Source organism: Callorhinus ursinus, unplaced genomic scaffold (assembly GCF_003265705.2).
Source record: "Callorhinus ursinus isolate GAN/ISIS: 27379988/994484 unplaced genomic scaffold, GSC_fseal_2.0 scaffold37, whole genome shotgun sequence".
Taxonomy (NCBI): domain Eukaryota; kingdom Metazoa; phylum Chordata; class Mammalia; order Carnivora; family Otariidae; genus Callorhinus; species Callorhinus ursinus.
In genome coordinates this window covers 5279989-5300038 of record NW_027397099.1, presented here as the reverse complement: position 1 = coordinate 5300038, position 20050 = coordinate 5279989, and the positions used below count along the sequence as shown (strand labels likewise).

The 20050-nt window shown below is 45.6% G+C and overlaps 1 protein-coding gene across 2 annotated transcripts in view; it reads left to right on the top strand.

Moving 5' to 3' along the window:
* CDH1 (cadherin 1) overlaps positions 1-20050 on the top strand; it is a 77987-nt gene that overhangs the window by 25215 nt on the left and 32722 nt on the right. Inside the window, exon 1 of one of the 2 annotated variants that reach the window (XM_073880078.1) lies at positions 15386-15433. The exons of the other annotated variant lie outside the window; for it this stretch is intronic. The gene's annotated coding sequence lies outside the window, so the exon portion shown is untranslated. Of the gene's footprint in view, positions 1-15385; positions 15434-20050 lie in introns of those variants that run through there. 2 annotated transcript variants of the gene reach the window in all.

Genomic DNA, 20050 nt, shown 5'->3' with positions numbered 1-20050 from the left:
CATGGTGATCTTTGCTCTACAGGTAAGGAAAGTACAGTGGGAAGAAGTAGTTGGTAAGTGATGGAGTTGGGGTTTGAACTTAGTCATCTGACCTCTCACCTGGACTCTTAGTCACTTAATACTATGCTGTGGCCTTGACCTACAGTAGGACTCTAGGATACCTGTCTCACAGTTGACCTCATACTGCTGCACGATGGCCAAGAGTTTGCATTCCTGGACTCCTTGCAGACAGGGTCATTGTCTTCATGACTTCTACGGCCAGGCATGGAAGGGAAGGGCTCCATTGGTTCTTTGAAGCCTCATCTCTAATTTACGGTTTGACAGTTGTTGTCCCTCCCAGCCTCTTGAGAGAGAAGGATAAGTCTCTTTAATTAGTTCACTGAGATTAATAAACCATACACCTTTCAAGGAAAGGGAATAGTAAGTGTTCCCTGAGCATCTTTTATGCGCCAGGCTCTGCATTCAGAATGAGAGACTATTGTTAGCCAACATTTATTGAGTACTTACAGTGTGCCTGGCACTGGACTCACCTCTCCTTGCATGTATTTTTTTTTTTTTTTAATTTTTTCCCTCTCAAAAAAAAAAAAAAAGTTTCTCTCTCCCTCTCTCCTTTTTTTTTTTTTTTAAGTTTATTTAGGTAATCTCTACACCCAATGTGGGGCTCAAACTCACAACTCCGAGATCAAGAGTCCCATGCTCCTCCAACTGAGCCAGCCCCTCGAGGCATGTGTCTTGTATAGATCTCACCAGCTCTGTAAGGTCGCAACTGCACTTATGACTACATTGTAAGGGGACAAAGGCCTTCCTGAAAACCACCACACTGCAAAATCGCCCAGTAAAAAGACACAGGGCTTATGGGGAAATGGCTAGAGGCACAGCACTCAAAAACTTCATTGTAATACGTTAAAAAAAAAAAAAGTTTGCTTGTGGGAGTAGGTCTGGTGGGGCTGCATCTTGTGAGTTCTTGTGGAAGGAAGATAATGTGAAGTCAGATGGAAAGTGGTAACCCCAGATGTGGATGGGTGTGGCTGGAGGATCTGTGTGTTTTGTGCATTCCTACCCTTCAGCAGAATATACTGCTCTGTATTCACCTAGTGTTTCTCTCAGACAAAATTACACACATGAGCAAACTTGAAATTTGAGTTATGCTCAAATTGTTCCCTAATAAGTCATTCTTGTTGGAACACACTTGCATTTTCGAAACAAGTATAATAGAACTGACTGTATTATCTCTGTGTTGGAGTGAAATAAACTGAGTCTTGGAGAAGTAAAGTGACTGGCCCGGGATTATGCAGCTCGGAGATGGCAGAGCTGGGTTTGAACTCAAGTCCGTATCAGAGCTTAACCTCCGTGCCACAGGGCTCTTCCCTATTTTCAGGCAAGGGAAGCAAGTTATGCTGTCAGAGTTAGCCAAGAGCAGAGACTCTGGAAGCTAAGGAGAAAGAATGTTCTTTGGCAAATGGCCAGTGGTTATGAACCTTCAGGAGTGGATGTCTTAAAATGTTGAATGATGCCCAGTACAACATGGAACCTTTGCAGTCAAAGTGGATGGCTGGCATTTAGTGTTCAAACAGATAGTGAGATACTGAGCAGCAGCTGGAGGGTGGACATGAGGCTCAGGACAGAGGCTGCTTACCCGCGGATGGGGGCCTTTGTCCTCGCATCAGCCATGGGTGCCACTGTGTCCATGCAGCCTAGCTGAAGAGCGTTCCTGATTCCATCCTCAGTACATACATGGTCGGTTAGTTTGGTTATTTCTTCCTGTAGAACTTCCCCCACTCCCACAACTTTTTCAACCATGAAAAACTTAGAGGGGCGCTTGGGTGCCTCAGTCAGTTAAGTGGCTCAGGTCATGATTCCAGGGTCCTGGGATCGAATCCCACATTGGGCTCCATGCACAGCTGCGAGTCTACTTCTCCCTCTTCCTCTGCCTCCCCCCACCCCCCCGCTGGTGCTTCCTCTCTCTCAAATAAGTAAATAAAATCTCAAAAAAAAAGGGTGCCTGGGTGGCTCAGGTCATGATCTCAGGGTCCTGAGATCGAGTCCCGCATCGGGCTCCCTGCTTGTGTTCCTGCTCCCTCTCCCACTCCCCCTGCTTGTGTTCCCTCTCCCGCTGTCTCTGTCAAATAAATAAATAAAATCTTAAAAAAAAAAAAACAGAACATACATAGAAGTTGAGAAATAGTACAGTGAACACTTAAGTACTTTACATTTTAGAATCAGCATGGTCATACTTGGCTTCGGGAAAAAAAAACTTAGAACATACATAGAAGTTGAGAAATAGTACAGTGAACACTTAAGTACTTTACATTTTACAATCAGCATGGTCATACTTGGCTTCGGTGTGTTTGTTGGCCCTGTGAGCCATCTCAATGTATGTCGTAGACCTCACCACTCCATATTTTAACCTGCATCTCCTAAGAGTAAGGACATGCTCCTTTTGAACCACAACTAAAGATCACCATTGTCCCAACAAAGAAAATTTAAAGTCTCATCTAACAGCCATTCCATAATCAAAATATGCCCAACTCTCCCAGGAATATCTTGTTATGGAATTTGCATGCAAGCCATTTAAAATGTTGGCCTCTGTGGTCACGGTATATGCAGTGGGGAATGCGAGAAGAAATGATGGCATTCTTCTCTTCTAGTCGGAGCCACTGGCCTCCTTGTGTCCCACTTGGGGAATAGAACTTAAAGTGTCTATGGGATGCAAGGAGGGGATGGAAGTTTGTTTTTGTGTTTATACGCAAAGGAGTTTTGTGTAAACTGTATCCATGTACGCACTAGCCGCACATGGAATTCAAGTTTGTAATTCAAAAAGACTTAATTTCTTTCTTTCCCCTGTAATAAAGCATAGCTGGCATTCTTAAAAAAAAAAAAAATGAAGCTTTTGAAGTAAACAGAGCTGGTGGTGTCAGCACGTTGCTTTCAAAAGGAATACAAGGTTATATTTTAATAGGCCCTGAAGTTAGACCTCAAGGTCAAGACAGTGTAAGTTCCGGTGTGAGCATTTTCCAGAACACATTCATGGTACCTGGGTGTTCAGCGTTAGCTGAGCACCCCCTTTCCACGTTGTATCTACCACGGACCTTCAAAAGGGGAGGAATTAAGCAGTGAAAGTTATAAAGTGCCCAAATAGTTATTTTCAGTTTCTTTTAACATAGTAGCAGGTAACAAGGACAGCTCATCTACTTTTGCTATTTGAATAATTATGCTCTCTATGAACATGAATGATAAAATGCTTAGCATAATGCCTGATGGGCACGGAGTTCCGCCCTAGCCACTGTACAGCGCACAGACTAATTCAAACTTGAAATTGCCCTATAATGTTTTACATAATAAAGTGTCATTTTGTCTGCAACTTCTAAAGAATAGGAATCCTTCACATCTACTTTTACAGGAAAACTTAGCACCCTTTGAGTTATGCACCATTTTTAGCAAAACAACCTGTGCATAAAATCCGAGTCCGACAGGCTTATATGTCAGCTAGGGTGCTGATCTTTTTCTGTCTGCACTTTCTCATTTAATCCTCACTCCAGGTCTTGGATTTAGAGATCACCATTAGACCCATCTCCCAGATGAGGAAACTGAGGCCTGGAGGTTTGGCAAACGACTTAACTTGAACTGGAGGTCTGAGTGATGGAGCTGAAAGCTCAGTCCAGGTGTTTGTGACTTCCACTTGCAGCTTGTTACCACCAGGTGGTCCCATCTCCCACAGAGAGCCCCATCACAAATGTAATGCTGGTGTATATAAGCCTTATATCATGAACTGGTTTAGAGAAAGCCAGAATCATCACCTTGGGTTCATTTAGGCTGTAGTGTTCAAGCATGTTGGCATTGTGCTTCCTATCTGTGAAAGCACAGTGGCCCAGAGCTCTGTGGCCAAGACTGATCTGTGCTCAAATTCCAGTTTCATGTTAGTAATAGGCTGTGTGACGTTGAGCAATCTACTCAGCCCTTCTGTGCCTCTTTGTTCCCATATGTCAAATGGAGATAATAATGGCACTTGTTATAGTTCTGGTGAAGGTTAAATGTCTAATATAATGAGCCTGGCACATGGTATGTGCTACAGAAAGTGTTGGTGGTAGAAGTAATAGTACTAGTTGCTATTAAACCACCACCAAAATGTTTTAGCCAGGGTTGCCTTCAAAGCAACCCCGTGTTTGTGAGGCTGTGATTTTTCTAGGGGAGGTGACAGGTTTCCTTAAAAGATCATTAGCAAAACCACAGTAAGATAGTACTTACCACTCACTAGGATGGCTATAATTTGAAAAACACAGGGGCACCTGGCTGGCTCAGGCATTAGGGCATGTTGACTCGATCTCGGGGTTGTGAGTTTGAGCCCCACGTTGGGTGTAGAAGTTACTTAAAAATCTCTAAAAAACAACCAGAAAATGACAACTGTTAGCAAGAATGTAGAGGAATTAAAACGTTCATGCACTAGTGGGAATGGAAAACTGTGGAAAACCTCTGGCATTTCCTCAAAAAACTGAGCACAATCACTATTCAAGCTAGCAGTTCCACTCCTAGGTATCAACCCAAGAGACTTGAAAACATATATATGTCTACCCAAAAACTTATACATGAATGTTCATAGCAGTCAAACAAAACAAAATGAAAACCAACCCAGATGTTCATCAACTAGTGACTGGATGAACAAAATGCGGTCTACCTATACAATGGAAGAGTATTCAGCCACGAAAAAGAACAGAGCACTGATACCTGGTACGACTTGGATGAACCTCGAAAATAGGCTAAGTGGAAGAAGGCAGATACACAAGGCCCCATAATGTGTGATTGCATTTATATGAAATGTCCAGAATAGGCCGATTCATACGGACACTCATAGATGAGTGGCTGCCAGGGGCCTGGGGGGAAAAGGAGAGGAATTGGGACTGCTGATGGGTGTGCAGTTTTCATTTTGGGGTGATGGAAATGTTCTGGAATTAGATTGTAGTGATGGCTATACAACATAGGGAAAAACCTAGAAACCGCTGAAATTATACACTTGGGATTGGTGGATTTTACATTACTGAATTATATCTCGATTTTTAAAAATTCCAAGGGGTGGGGAAATGAGATCATGGATTAATGAAACAGTTCCTGTTTGAGGTAGTAGAGCTCTTACTCCGCACGGCCCCATCCTCTGAAGAACCTTGGTTTGCCGGCTTCTCGTAAACAGAAGGGCTTCTGGGAAACCACAGGCACCTACCTGCCGAAGAAAATGAACACCCAAGATAAGTTTGATGTATTATGTAATCAAAAGGCAGGCAGGCTCTCCACAGGAGCCTAATAAGCTAATGGCTTAAAAGGGTGTTTACAATGGCATCCTGACTAGTCTGCACTCCTGCCCAGTCAGCAGAAACAGAGCATTAAGAACAAGAAGGGAAAGTTTTTAGAATTGGCCTCAGTGGCATGTGTTTGCCTTGTATGGGTTTTGTTTTTTTGTTTTGTTTTTTTTGTTTTGTTTTTTAAGATTTTATTTATTTGAGAGAGAGAGCGTGAGAAGGGGGGAAGGGCCAGAGGGAGAAGCAGACTCCCTGCTGAGCAGGAGAGCCTGATGCGGGACTCGATCCCAGGACTCCAGGATCATGACCTGAGCCCAAGGCAGTCGCTTAACCAACTGAGCCATCCAAGCACCTGTACAGGGTTTGATAATAATGCACAGTTCTCCCACAGTATCGATGGAGGTAAGGAGAAGGTTTTTTTTCTCTTCCTGGCTCCTCTGACGTGGCATGCCTCCTTTTAGGTCAGAAGGCAAGAAGTTCTCTGGGAATTAACATCTGAAGTTTGCACTTTAATTTAAGCAGTGAAAGCCTTTGGGGATGGCCAGGTGGCCCTTCCAGGTTTGCCACAGCCAGCGAACCCCATCACCAGCCAAGGTGTTGAGCGAGCCAACTTTATTTACAGCTATTTATTTGTTTTTTTAAGATTTTATTTATTTGTTTGACAGAGCCACAGCAAGAGAGGGAACACAAGCAGGGGGAGTGGGAGAGGGAGAAGCAGGCTTCCTGCCGAGCAGGGAAGCCCAATGTGGAGCTCAATCCCAGGACTCTGGGATCATGACCTGAGCCAAAGGCAGATGCTTAACCTACTGAGCCATCCAGGTGTCCTACTTACAGCTCTTAGAGCCAGTTCCTGTACTGTTGCGTTTCCCAAAGATCTTGTCTCAATGGGCTTTGTCAGATGTCAACACGCTGCCTGCCCCATGAGCACTGAGCCTCTTCTGGAGTGCCAGCTTTAATGAGATGCCCCAGTGGCCTGTCTGGGAAATAAACCGCTCCTGTCTGGAACCTGACATGCCCATTTGGTGACCTTGTGCAGGAAGTGAAGAGGTAGAACCAGGGAGGAGACATATTGACAGAACAGATCAAAAGGGTGGGGCAAAATGGAGGTTTTAAAGGCTTTGGGGTCAGGCTGGCCTGAGTTCAATTCTCATCTTGGCCTGTTTGCTAGCTGTGTGACCATGGGCAAGTCCCTTCATCTATGTGAGTCTTGGTTTATTCACCTGTAAAATGGGACCACAGTACTTACCTCCTAGGGTTGTGATGATTAAAAATCTGTATGGAGCTTGTGATAGGGTTAATACTGGAACACTTAATTAGTAACCATAGGTGTGAAATCATGATGTTGATATATACTGTCTTAGCCTGCTTGCAAAGACTCCTGAAGTTAAGGTGGGTACTCCTGGCTCATGAGCATCTTTGTCCCCTTTATGCTGGGGCTGACCCCAGGTCCCTTAGTCAGTGTCTAAAACTGGGGATTCAAAGCCCACAATTACTGGCCATCATGGTCTCTGGAAAGGATGATCACCTCTGTTGATCTACTTGTTCAGGGTTTACTTGCTGTCAGATTGGCTTTGGGGCCATCTGGACTGTAGGATCTGACCAATGTTTGGGGAAGACAAATGCACCATTTATTCACTCGACAGATGTTTATTGAGTACCTACTAAATGCTTGGCAGTGTTGTACATGCTGTAGAGATTCAGTAATAAACATATTTCAGGGACAGGCAAAACTCCTGCCATCATGAAACTTATACTCTACTGGGAGGATAATAGGTAAATAAATAAGTAAATAGGTCTGGTAAATATGAGGTGGTAAATGCTATAAGGAAAAAATAAAGCAGAGAAGGAGCATAGAGAGGGAATACTAGAAGCAGTGGAGTGCTATTTTAGCTAGAATGTTCAGGGCCTGCATCAGACCTAACCATCACCTTAACCTTTGAGTGGAGGAAAGGAGGGAGGGAGCCAGGATGGGCATGGTCATCTGGGCAGAGGAATGGCAGATCAGATGACTTGGGCAGGAGCATACTCAGCATGTTGTCTGGGGGCAGAATGAGTGAGGTCAGGGTAGTCCGAGAGCTAGCTGGGGCCTGACAATAGGGAGTTGGGCTTTTATCTGGGGGAGAAATGGAGATCCTTGGAGGGCTGTGAGTAGATCACAGGCGGACCGTGATCTGACTGGTTTTAACAGGCCATTGTGTAGAGCAGAGGTGCTGGGGACCTGGGCCAAAATTAGGAAGACCGTTAGGAGGCTACTGCACTGGTCTGGGCATCAAGAGATGAATTGGGTCTATAGGGAAATAAGGGTTGGGGTGTGTGGCTGTCTCTGTGTGTTCTTCTCTCACCTTGGATTTTGATCTCCCTGCCCCAACCCCTCACCTGTGCTTTGTTTTTATTCATAGCACTCAAAGCATGCTAGCAGGAGGTGTGGAGTTATTTCTCTGTTGGTGTTTGGAGGGTTGGGGTTGGGGTGGCATTGGAAACAATCATCGTGGCCTTATTTGAACCCCATCATTCTCTCATCCTCCCTCCCAACACTCATACACCCACTGTATCTCTAGGCCACAACTCCGCTTTGGGGATCTTTGGCCCCTTGAGGAAATTATCAAAGGCCATGGAGCCTGCTACTGGTGTCCACATCTTTACTGGTAATTCCAGGGGCTCACGCCTTCCCTGACGCCCATTCACAGACCCAGAACCTTGACTCAATTCAGAGGTGGTCTGCTATGTCCTCAGGATTGGGTCGGGCAAAGGAGAACCGTCATGGGAGACTGCTTTCCATGGGCATGGATATGTTTCTAGGTGGCCTGAGAAGGGATGGACACTGCTCCCTGTGTTACCTAACTTTCGTCAGAAAAGGCGGGAAAGGATTTATTTCCTCACATTTAGATCTTGCCCCCAGGCAAGGGGCCACCACACCCAAAAGCAGGAGTGGCAGGTCCCAAGGGGTATGGATGAGTCCGGAGGGAGGCACTGATGGGATTTGAGTTTGCTGGGAGGGCTCCAGAGCCTCCATCACCTTGGTGGCCCTGCCTCACCTGCAGGGTGGCCTCAGAGGCAGCCGTACGAGCTTCCAGTTCCCTCTATCTATATATGGCAATAACGCAGCAAAATTCACAGGGTCAGTTACACAGGAGACCGACTGAGCCCTTGATGAGAACTCTTCCCAACAGACTGCATGGTGTGTAGGGACCGTTCTGTCTAAAATTGAGGAAACGGAGACTCGGGGTTAATGTTCCTGAAGTCATGGCGCTAGTTAGAGGCATAGTCGAGAGCAGAATCCAGATGTCTCTGGACTCCAAGCTTACTCTCTGAAACCCAGTGCTGCGCGGAGGCTGCACCTGCGAAGCCGTTTGTGCTCGGGTTAGTGAGGGGCATTTGGGAGGCTGGGAGCCCAGTTCTGTTTGGGGTAGCTCTTAAGACATTTCCTTCCCCTCTCAAGTGGTTTCACTATCTCTACTCTCTCCCTGGCCCTTTTCTTGCCCTCTGGTGCCATTGTCACGGACACTTCTGGAAGGAGTCAGCCCTGTGCATCTTGAGGACAGTCCTGTCTCTTCCCCCAGCCTGTCCCTCACTCTGTAGAGGGCAAGTTGCCATCTTTGCCCCTTTGCCTCTGGACCGGTTCCATGGGTCAGTGTCCCTCTTAAAGCATGACTTTTGGAAAGGAAAAAAAGCATTCATTTAGCTCATTAGATTGCAACCCTGAGGATGTACTTCTCAAACCACAGATGGAATTGGGCAGAACAGGACCAGCTAGCCTCTCATATCCTGAGTGTCTTGTTTCTGATAATGCAACTGAAGTCTGCATTAGGGGTTTTGGGAAGCCTGGTGAATGCAGAGCTTTCTCCGTGAAGTTAGTCCACTAAATACCATCACTCCTTCAGCCTAAGTCTCTCATTAAGAGAACAATGCCAGTTAATGTGAAGTTAGAAAGCAAACACAAACCAGTTCAAATAGTACAAAAGGGTCTAAAAGCAAGTCTCCCACCTCGGAGGCAACCCATTACCAGTCTTTTGTATCTTTTTGAAAATACTCTGAAAATAAGTGTATTCTCTAGCCCATTTTACTTTTTGTTTTTAAAGACAAATTCCTCCCCTATTGTTACATGGATTTACTTGATTCTTTTTTTTTTAAGATTTTATTTATTTATTTGACAGAGAGAGACACAGCGAGAGAGGGAACACAAGCAGGGGGAGTGGGAGAGGGAGAAGCAGGCTTCCCGCGGAGCAGGGAGCCCGATGCGGGGCTCGATCCCAGGACCCTGGGATCACGACCTGAGCCGAAGGCAGACGCTTAACGCCTGAGCCACCCAGGTGCCCCTGCTTGATTTTTCTTAATGACTATCTTGTTCTTTGTCATTTCTGCCCAATTTTCTGTCGAGTGGATGCCTCTTATTATTCATTTAACCGGTCCTCTGTCAGTGCTGTTTCTGTCTCCTGCCACTTTGACCAGGCTTGTAGTGACTCTCCTGAAACATCTGTCCTCATTCACATGTGTGAGTCCAGCTGTGGGATGATGTCGTAGCCACGGGCTTTGCTGGACAAGAGGTAGTAAGAATGAAAAATCTGCAAACGTGGTCAGAATGCCATCCACAAAAGGCATACTGGTTCTCCTTGCCATGATGTCCGAGAAGAAAGCCTTCAAGCCCACATCTTTTCTGATCAAGTTCAGACTGTGTGTGTTACTGATGAGAAAACTAATGCAGGGAGAATGAAGGGGACTTGCCTTGAGTGCTCGGCTTCCTGACCACCCCCGCCCCCACCCAGAGAATCTGGTCACCTGACTTGGCATCCAGCATTCTTCTTACTAGACTAGCTGAATAGAGTCCTCCCCTGCAGCACCCCCTCCTTCTCTGGTCATGTGTGGGTCATCCCCTTCTTTTCCCACCCCCCATGTGGACCCCTCCCTAGGCTTCCTGCTGAGATTCTCAGAGGGGTTCTGGTCCCCTGGAGACAGTGCTTCTCCGGAGCACTTGTGAAAATACGAATTCTCCTAGAACAATTTATATACGGTATACCTTACAGTTCTTCTTTTTCTTTTTTATGAGGGAATAATATGTTCACATGGCTGAAAAATCAACCAGTATAAAAAGTATATACAATGAGAAGTTGTATTCCTGCCCTGTCCTATTTTGGTCTAATAACAGCCCCTCCCCCACCCCTATAATTTCTCTTATGGGTTTTTTCCCAAAGTTTCTGTATGCAAACATAAGCAAAGATGAATGTATATTCTTTTTTTTTTTTTTAGAAGATTTTATTTATTTGAGAGAGAGAGCATGAGCAGGGGGAGAGGGAGAAGCAGGCTCCGCGTTGAGCAGGGAGCCTGATGCTGGACTCTAATCCCAGGACCCTGGGATCATGACCTGAGCCGAAGGCAGATGCTCAACGAAATGAGTCACCCAGGCGCCCCAGGAATATATCCCTTGCACTGCCACAGTAGTATTTCATTGGAAACTGAGAAAATTCCATAGTTTATTTAATCCTCTGTTGATGGCTGCTTGAGTTGTCTCCTATAATTTGCTGCTACAATGCCTTAGTGAATAACCTCGTACAAAGGTCATTTTGCACGTGTGTAACGTTCCAATTTTGATCACATTGGAAAATGGGAAGAGGCTGGATAAGTGTTCCATGGCGTCTTGAAAGAGTTGTAAGCAGGAAAATGAAAAGTCAGGGAGCTGCTGCTGGGAGAGGTGCCACAGGTCCTTGTGGCAGCCATACAGCCGCATCTTGTGAGAGGGGCCCCGTGTGGCCTGTGTAGCCCGTGCCGCAGCTGATGGCAGAATCCCAGTCTGGAGCCTTTGGGCTGCTCTTCATGTCCTTTTCATTTGTTTTATCTGCTTGGAATTCTCGGAGTGAGCACCCCAGTCTTGAGATATGTCTGCCTTTTCCTGGCACGTGGAGGGAAGCAGGATTGGTTGTGGGCTTTATTTCTCAGGGGCCTGTGCAAAGGCACGTGCCGGGGGATGAGCAGTTACCTTTAGAGCCAGTTGAGTAGGTTTAGCAAACGCTCTTGGAAGCAACGGCCTTTCGCATCAATGCTTATTTGTTGTTGATAATGAAAAATGATGCTAGCATTTATTAAGAAAGAGAAAGCCTCCTCTTGTAAGCTTTATTGGACAAGTGAGCACTTGTTTCAGAGTCATCTGCAAACGCATGTGACCAAGAGACGTGGGAAATGCCTAACTTCTGCAGCTTTGACTTCCAGCTGTTCTTTTGAGCCGTTTTAGGAGTTTTGTTGCAAATGTCAGAGGCAGAAGGCCCCATGCTTTTCCAGCACAGCCCACATTTGGAAAAGGTGCAAGCCTTCTCTGTGTTGTGAAAGAGGTTTCCAGTCCTCGTTCCTGAGTTCAGTGAATGATTGCACATTCCTAACCCCACAGCACATTTCCGTGTTTCCACAGCCAGAGTCAGCACATTTCTGTGTCACTCAGGGCTTGGGAAATGCTGCTCCAGATTGGCATGTATTTCTCTCTGGGTTGTGTTCTTTACAGGGAATAAGTCTGGTTTTAGCGTTCTCCCTATGTGCCCAGCATGGATCTGCATCCATCTCACGTTGCTCTTCTACCCCTGGAGCTTCTCTCCTTCCTTAAGGCAGAGCAGATTTAGCCTAGTGGCTAAGCCAGTGGTGGCTGGTCCTGGGTGTGAATTCTGCTTCAGAGACTGACCAGCTCTGTGACCTTGAGCAAATGACTTAATCTTTTCTGGGCCTCTGGCTCATCAGCACCAAGGGATTAAAGAACCATACCTGCTTTATAGCAGCTTAGGAGTCAAGGTTTGTCAAGTGCTCAGCACAATGCCTCCACATAATGACTGTCGTTATGTTGGGCATTTACTCTTCTAATTATTATTAAGAATTATTTATGGCTTCTCTTTTCCCTTCCCACTTTTTCATACCTCTGACCCGGGCATTTTGGGTGCATGGATTGCATCTTTTTTGAACCATGGGTCTTTGACTCAAAGGAGACCCAAGTAACTTATTTTTGTTACAGGTTCATCCAGATGTAATTTACATACCACACAGTTTACCCACTGCAAGTGTTCAGGGAGATAATTGTTATAAATGTACCCAGCTGTGTGGCATCACCACAATCCACTTTTAGACTGCTTTCATCACAAGTTCTCTCCTGCCTATTGGCAGTCAAGCCCCATGCCCACTCCCCACCCCCAGCTCCAGACAGCCCCTGATCAACTTCTGTCTCTTGTTCTCTAGAATTTTCATGTAATAGGAAGGTACTCTTCAGTGAACTTTAAAAAAAAATACCCAGGCCTGGGCCATGCCTCAAACTAACTGAGGCCAGATCTCCATGGCTGGCGATCTTTCCCAGTCTTTGGTCTTTTTCTTTCACTGAGTGTAATGCTTTTTTTTTTTTTTTTTTAGAATTTTTTTTAAAGATTTTTATTTATTTATTTGACAGAGAGATAGCGAGAGCAGGAATACAAGCAGGGGGAGTGGGAGAGGGAAAAGTAGGCTTCCTGCTGAGCAGGGAGCCCGACCTGGGACTCAATCCCAGGACTCTGGGACAATGACCTGAGCTGAAGGCAGACGCTTAACTACTGAAGCACCGAAGTGCCTTCACTGAGTGTAATGCTTTTAAGGTTCATCAGAAGTGTATCGTTCCCTTTTGTTGCAGAGTAGTGATACCATGCATAGGTTAATTTTTTTTTGTTTTTTATGGGTAAATGGGGAGAAAGAAGAAAGTTAGGAAAGAAGGTTCTTAAAAATACAGTAGTGTCCACACCCTAATTTATTTTTTAAGGTTTTATTTATTTAAATAATCTCTACTGTACGCAATGTGGGACTCGAACTCGTGATCCCAAGATCAGGAGTTGCATGCTCTTCCGACTGCAGCCAGGCACTCCCGTACCCTAATTTTATTTATTTATTTTTTATTTTATTTTATTTTATTTTTAAAGATTTTATTTATTTGACAGAGACACAGCGAGAGAAGGAACACAAGCAAGGGGAGTGAGAGAGGGAGAAGCAGGCTTCCTGCTGAGCAGGGAGTCCGATTCACGGCTCTGATCCCAGGACCCTGGATCATAACCTGAGCCAAAGGCAGACGCTTAATGACTGAGCCACCCAGGCGCCCCTCTCATACCCTAATTTTAGAAAAACAGTCTATCAAGGGATTGCAGGACAGGGGACATAAGTGAAAGGGTATAGACCAGAATCAGACATATTACAAGCATAGACAGTGTCTTCTGTGTATGGATGGGACCATGAGGGCTTTGTGCTTTTGGCTTGTCCTTTTTTTTTTTTTTTTTAATTAAAAGCTTTTATTGAGATATGCTTCTTAGATCATATATTACACCCATTTAAAGTGTAGGATTAAAAAAATAAAAGTGTAGGATTCAGTGGCTTTTCAATATATTCAAAGTTGTGCAATCACATATAACTTTAAAATATTTTCATCATCCCAAAAAGAAATCCCTCACCCCATGGCTGTCACCCCTCACATCTCCTCACCCCCACACCCCCAGTCTTAGGCAGTCACTAATTGATTTTTGGTCTGTAGCTTTATGGACTCTGTACATTTCATATAAATTGAACCATACAAGACATAGTCTTTTATGACGGGCTTCTCTCCCTTAGTGAAATATTTTCAAGGTTCATCCATGGTGTAGCATGTATCCATAATTCATTTCTTTTTATTGCTGAATGATACTCTTTTATATGGATAGACTACGTTTGATTCATTCATCACTTGAGGTTGTTTCTGCTTTTGGCTATTTGGGTAGTTTTGCTTTTTGGCTATTATGAATAATGCTGTGATGTCATCTGTGTTTTGTTACTTTCTTCCTCTGATGGATACAAGGTGCTACTTTTGGAAAATAAAAAACTAAGATTTGGGGAGGGGATAGATGTGGGTAACAAAGCACCGTGATAGAATGTGACTGAGGAGGGGCGCCTGGGTGGCTTAGTCGGTTAAGCGTCCAACTCTTGATTTCGGCTCAGGTCTGATCTCTGGGTTGTGGGATCTAGCTCTGCGTTGCGCTCTGTGCTCAGCATGGAGTCTGCTTTTTCCCTCTTCCTCTGCACCTACCCCTGCTCATGCGCTCTGTCTCTCTCAAATAAATAAATGAATAAAATGTTTCAAAAGGAAAACCAATAAAACTCTGCAAAGAAGTGATTGAGGAAATGTGAGGTGTGTTTGTTTTCCCATCATGTTAGCATCCCGTGGTCCAGAGTAAATGGAAGGAAATCACTATACTCACATCCTGCTGTCAGACAGCGGTGGAGAAAAGAGGAGGCCCCAAAACAGATTAGTCTGTGGAGAAGCGAGACTGTGCAAAGGTTAAGAGTGTGGTCCTGGGGTTCAACTAGACTTGTATTTGCTGTCTTGGGAGAGTCACTTAACGTCTCTGAGCCTTTACTGATGACTTTGGAAGTGATCCTTCCCTAATTGGTTGTTGTGATAATGAAAAGTGCTTACTCTTCCTCTTTCCTAGCACAAAGGGAGCCCCTGCTGGGTGCTCTAAGACCTGGGGAAGATTTAAAATATGCCCAGACCTGGGTATATTTAAAAATATCCCCGAGAATCTCTGTGTAGGGCATGTTGGACCCTGGTTGGAGATGATGTTAGAGATACGTTGGTCAAGGTATTTAATTGTACAAGTGGGCAACTAAGATGAAGGGAGCCCTTCCCACTGCATTAGGACCTAGGATCTGGTCCCCTACCCCAGGTCTGTCAGCTGCCTTTACCTGTGAAGTGTCTGCAGGAGCTAGAGGGAGGAGGGGTTCAGCTGCTTTGGAATTTGGAACATGGGGCCCTCCCTGGCCTCAGGGAAACCAACAGAAAGGAAAAGTGGGCAATTACTGTGGCGTGGAAGGGAGCCTTTTCTTTCTAATCGATAAGCAAACAGTTCCTGGAGTTGCCCAAGCTGGCCGCAGGAATGCATCCTGGACTGCAGCCTGTGGGTATGATCAATTACCGCCCCTGTATTTAGGCAGGCGGGTTGGGTGTTTGTGTAGTTAACATGCAGCCAGCAACGGGACAGTAAAACTCCAATTTAGTGTGGAAGCCAGAGGGCCGCACCCCCCACCCTTCTCTTCGTTCTTTTTGATGAAACCAAGCAAGCTTCTCTCCCTCCGTCAGGGAAGAAGTCACCTCTGCAGCGGGCAAGGTGCCGGCTCCTGTGAGCGTGAAGGTCAGTGTTTGCCCACTTCCCTTTTTTAAATAAACTGAGATGGGATCCGTTGCTGGTTAGTGTCCACCCTGGAAAACTGAAGCCAAGCCCTCTTTCTCAGACTTGAGCAAAGCAGCAGCCCTAGCTTCTCCAGCTGAGCACTGGAGCCCCATTAAGACAGGAGTATTGAGATTAAACTGAGTGAGGTTTTATCAATGGGTGCTGGCTCATTGCTGAACTGTCCAGTGGAGGCCTGGAAAGACAAAAGATTGAAACCTGAGTTCTTTTCTGGCCTTGATTATCAAAAGGACAAGGGGAACCGGAGGCCCTCTGGCCCTTCTAGCCAGGAAGAGCAGGAGCTGATGCTGGGCTCAGGCCTGTGTGGGAGCTGCATGCTAACGTCATTCTCATTCCGCTGGATATTCAGACCCGAAGGGCAGGGCTTATTTGCTGTTGTGTTTGCAGCTGGGTCTTTGGGACTAGAACAGCAGAGGTGTGTTAGGTGTGTAGGGCTTGAGCAGGCCCCCGAAACTGTCCCCCACACTGCCATACAGCTCACTACCTTGCTTTGGCATGCAGCCAGAAACTGGGACATTCTCTTCAAAGGTGCCATCTTGAGGCCTTCCTGAAATGCCTTTTCTTAAATTGTCCCCTCCACCCTGGCTCTGCATAAAGCCTTAGAACTCCCTTACCTGCTTATTTTTCTGTATTAGCACTTTTCATTCATGGTACTTAGTAACTTGTTAATTTATCTTTTCCTCCCTGGAATGTAAGCCCTATGAGGGCAGGGACCTTACTTTGTCTACTGCTGTACTTCCCAGGCCTTAGAATCATGCCTGGCAAAGAGTCACGGCTCAGTAAATACTTGCTGAACCAAGAATCCTTGAAGCAATCCCTCAAAGGAGATGAGGATGTCTGCATTTCCAGAATGGGGAAATGGATGCTCGAGGAAGATCAGAGTAACTTGCTTACGGTGGCACGAATGAAACAAAGCTGGGATTTGAACCCGACTTGGTTTGACCCCCTTCACACAAATGTGCAGCCATAAAAGTATTTGCACTAGCTTTTTACCAACTCCAGAAGTGCCATTTATGACATTTTTTTACTGTGCTGATCAACAGCCATGGTGTTTGCTCTCTGAGAAATAACACAACATTAGCCCAAGCAGAAACATGACTGGGAAGCAAATTCTACTGCCAGAGTGACCCAGACACTAACCTTAAAACAATGAAGGGTGATGGGTCACCCCTTTCCTCCGCTAATTTTTCCTTCATCTGTAACCTCGCTTTTCTGTCTGCACTGGTGCCCCTGCTCCCCACCTGAGCCTGTTGTGTTTTTGTTTTTAAGATTTTATTTATTTATTTGAGAGAGAGAATGAGAGAGAGAGAGAGAGAGCATGAGAGAGGGGGAAGAGTCAGAGGGAGAAGCAGACTCCCCGCTGAGCAGGGAGCCTGATGCGGGACTGGATCTTGAGACTCCAGGATCATGACCTGAGCCGAAGGCAGTCGTTTTAACCCACTGAACCACCCAGGTGCCCCAAGATTTTATTTTTAAATAATCTCTGTTTTATCTCCCACCCAATGTGGGGCTCAAATTTACAGCACCAAGATCAAGAGTCTCATTCTCTACTGACTGAGCCATCCAGGAGACCCATACCTCAATCTGTTTTTTGTTTTTTTATTTTTTAAGATTTCATTTATTTTTTGGGCGCCTGGGTGGCTCAGTCGGTTAAGCGGCTGCCTTTGGCTTAGGTCATGATCCCAGGGTCCTGGGATCGAGTTCCATGTCGGCCTCCCTGCTCAATGGAGAGTCTGCTTCTCCCTCTCCCTCTGCCTGCCTCTCTACCTACTGTGCTCTCTACCTCTCTGTCAAATAAATAAATAAAATTAAAAAAAAGATTTCATTTATTTTTTTTTTGTCAGAGAGAGAGCAAGTGAGAGCAGGCAGAGGGAGAAGCAGGTTCCCCGCTGAGCAGGGAGCTTGACGAAGGATTCGATCCCAGGACCTCGGGATCATGACCCGAGCCAAACGCAGACACTTAACCAACTGAGCCACCTAGGACCCCTGACCACTTACTAAGTGGCCCCGGGAATGGAGCAGCATCCCTTCAAGGAGAGGGGGAGTGTGTGTGTGTGTGTGTGTGTGTGTGTGTGTGTGTGTGTGTGTAAGAAGGAGACAAGGGACACTTAGTTATTATTTTCATAGATACTCCACCTGTCCTGTTCTCTTGTGAGAACTAACTTTCCGGTATCCGTTCAGCTAGGAACTGGTTGACAGATGGCTTATTGATACTAAGGGGGTTAAATTCCTGACAGTGGCCTCATACCACAGGCTCTTCACTCCATGGCTGTGTGGCTTGGCCACGTGTCTCTCCACTGAGACTTCGGAGCCTCAGTTTCCTCATTTATTACCAGTTTCCTCATTTATTAGCCAGGGCTGCTAAATTCCTACCACCAGGGCCAGCATATCTCATACAGCTATTGGGTTGTGATATTAGGCTGCTAGTTGGTAGCAAATGAACACATACAGATACTTATTGGGGCTCAAAAGATAGTTTTCCTGGTCTAACTTGAATCTCAACATCCCCCGAGTAGGAACAACCTGGAGGCTTGCTCATCCTTTCCTTCCCACTTTTTTTTTTTTTAAAGATTTTATTTATTTATTTGAGAAAGAGAGAGAATGAGGGAGAATGCACGAGAGGTGGGGAGTGGCAGAGGGAGACGGAGAAGCAGACTCCCTGCTGAGCAGGGAGCCCGACCTGGGGCTCAATCCCAGGACCCTGGGATCATGATCTGAGCTGAAGGCAGACGCTTAACCGAACGAGCCACCCAGGCGCCCCCTCTCTTTTTTTAAACTTTTTTTTTCCCTGAGCATGGGTGCTCAGTAAACCTATAATGTTAAATAATTTCATGGACACACATCAAAGGAAGATGTTCCAGAATCACCCAGTGCCATCAAAGAAGATGGAACCTAGAAAGAAATTTTACAGGCTGTGGTATCCGTGGAGAATTAGGGCTTTGTGGTTAGAGTTAGAAACACCACACCTACCCAGCAAAAAGAAACTCCTGCCTAGCTAAGTGATAATATGTCTGTCTCTCCGGGCTTCCTTTCGTCCATCAAGTTAAACTTTTTGTCTTTTATCTTCAGTATTTAAGTTAGAAACCAAAGTTAGATTTAAGTTAGAATTTAAGTTAGAAACCCCTTGGTTTGGGGTACGCAGTGGTGACATGACCCCCAGGAGCCTCAGAAGGCTCTCTGATCTTACTGTTGTGTGTGTGACTTTCTCTTCTTAAGGCTGAGTGCTCAAGTTCAAATGGTCCTTGAAATAAATCTAAATGCAGGGTTCTGTGGTGTTGACTGTGGGAAATGTGTTCCAAGGAAAGAGAAACAATCCATAATGCATGCCTTTGTGTGTAGTGTGGGGAAAACACTGCTTTCAAGTAGTTGCTGCTAAGAGACTGGGTTATCCGACTAGTTACCAATAACTCAACTCTGGTTAGCTGGCTTTGATTGTCGGTCCCTATTCTTAAATCTCAACATCTCACAGAAATATATGAAGGCTTTTGAGACTGTCTGGTTTCTACCCACTCACATTCCAGCTCTGGGGCATGGCGGGGTGGAAGAAGAAACGGAATCCTTAAAGCAGGCCTCTTTGAGCCACAATGGGCATTCCAAGCAAAGGATGTTGCTCAGTGCTCAAAGCCCTGCCCTGGGACCAAAAGCTTTTCATGAACTTGGGTTTAATTTTTATTTTGAACTTGAAGTCATTTCTGCCAAGTGAGTTAGAAAATAGGGCACTTATAGGATGAATAACACAGAAGAATCACAGTGGGTTAAATATACTTTCAGGGGCGCCTGGGTGGCTCAGTCAGCTAAGTGTCTGACTTTGGCTCAGGTCATGATCTCAGGGTCCTGGGATGGAGATCGGCAGCAGTGGACTCCCTGTTCAGCAGGGAGTCTGCTTCTCCCTCCCCCCCTGCCCCTTGTGTTCTCTCTTTCAAATAAATAAATAAAATCTTTACAAAATACATACTTTTAAAAAGTCGTTCTTTTGTCATTTAAAAAGGAATTTGCTGTAATTGTAATGCACAATATAATATGTACAAAGATAAAGAAGGAAAATATGTTGAAAAAAAATCAAAACTGCCTCATGCCCCTATTCCAACCATACTTTGAATCCTCCCTGCACCCCCCCCAACCTCCACCCTAATTACCATTGACCTCTTGGTGGGTAGAATTCCTACTGTTCTGGGATGTTTTTAAAAAGTTTTTTTTTCCTTAATAATTGTTCCTTTTTATTATTGTTGGGAAGCATATCCCCATTTTGCCAATGGGAACAGTGGTGAAGAGCACTCACCTTGGAGCCAGACAGTGTTGAGGAGCAAGAACTCTTATACTGCCTGGGTTCTGGTCCCAGCTCTACCTTAGGAGCTGCCTCAGTTTCCCCACATGTAAAAAAGGGGACACTGAGGGGCGCCTGGGTGGCTCAGTCGTTAAGCGTCTGCCTTCGGCTCAGGTCATGATCCCAGGGTCCTGGGATCGAGCCCCACATCGGGCTCCCTGCTTGGCGGGAAGCCTGCTTCTCCCTCTCCCATTCCCCCTGCTTGTGTTCCCTCTCTCGCTGTGTCTCTCTCTGTC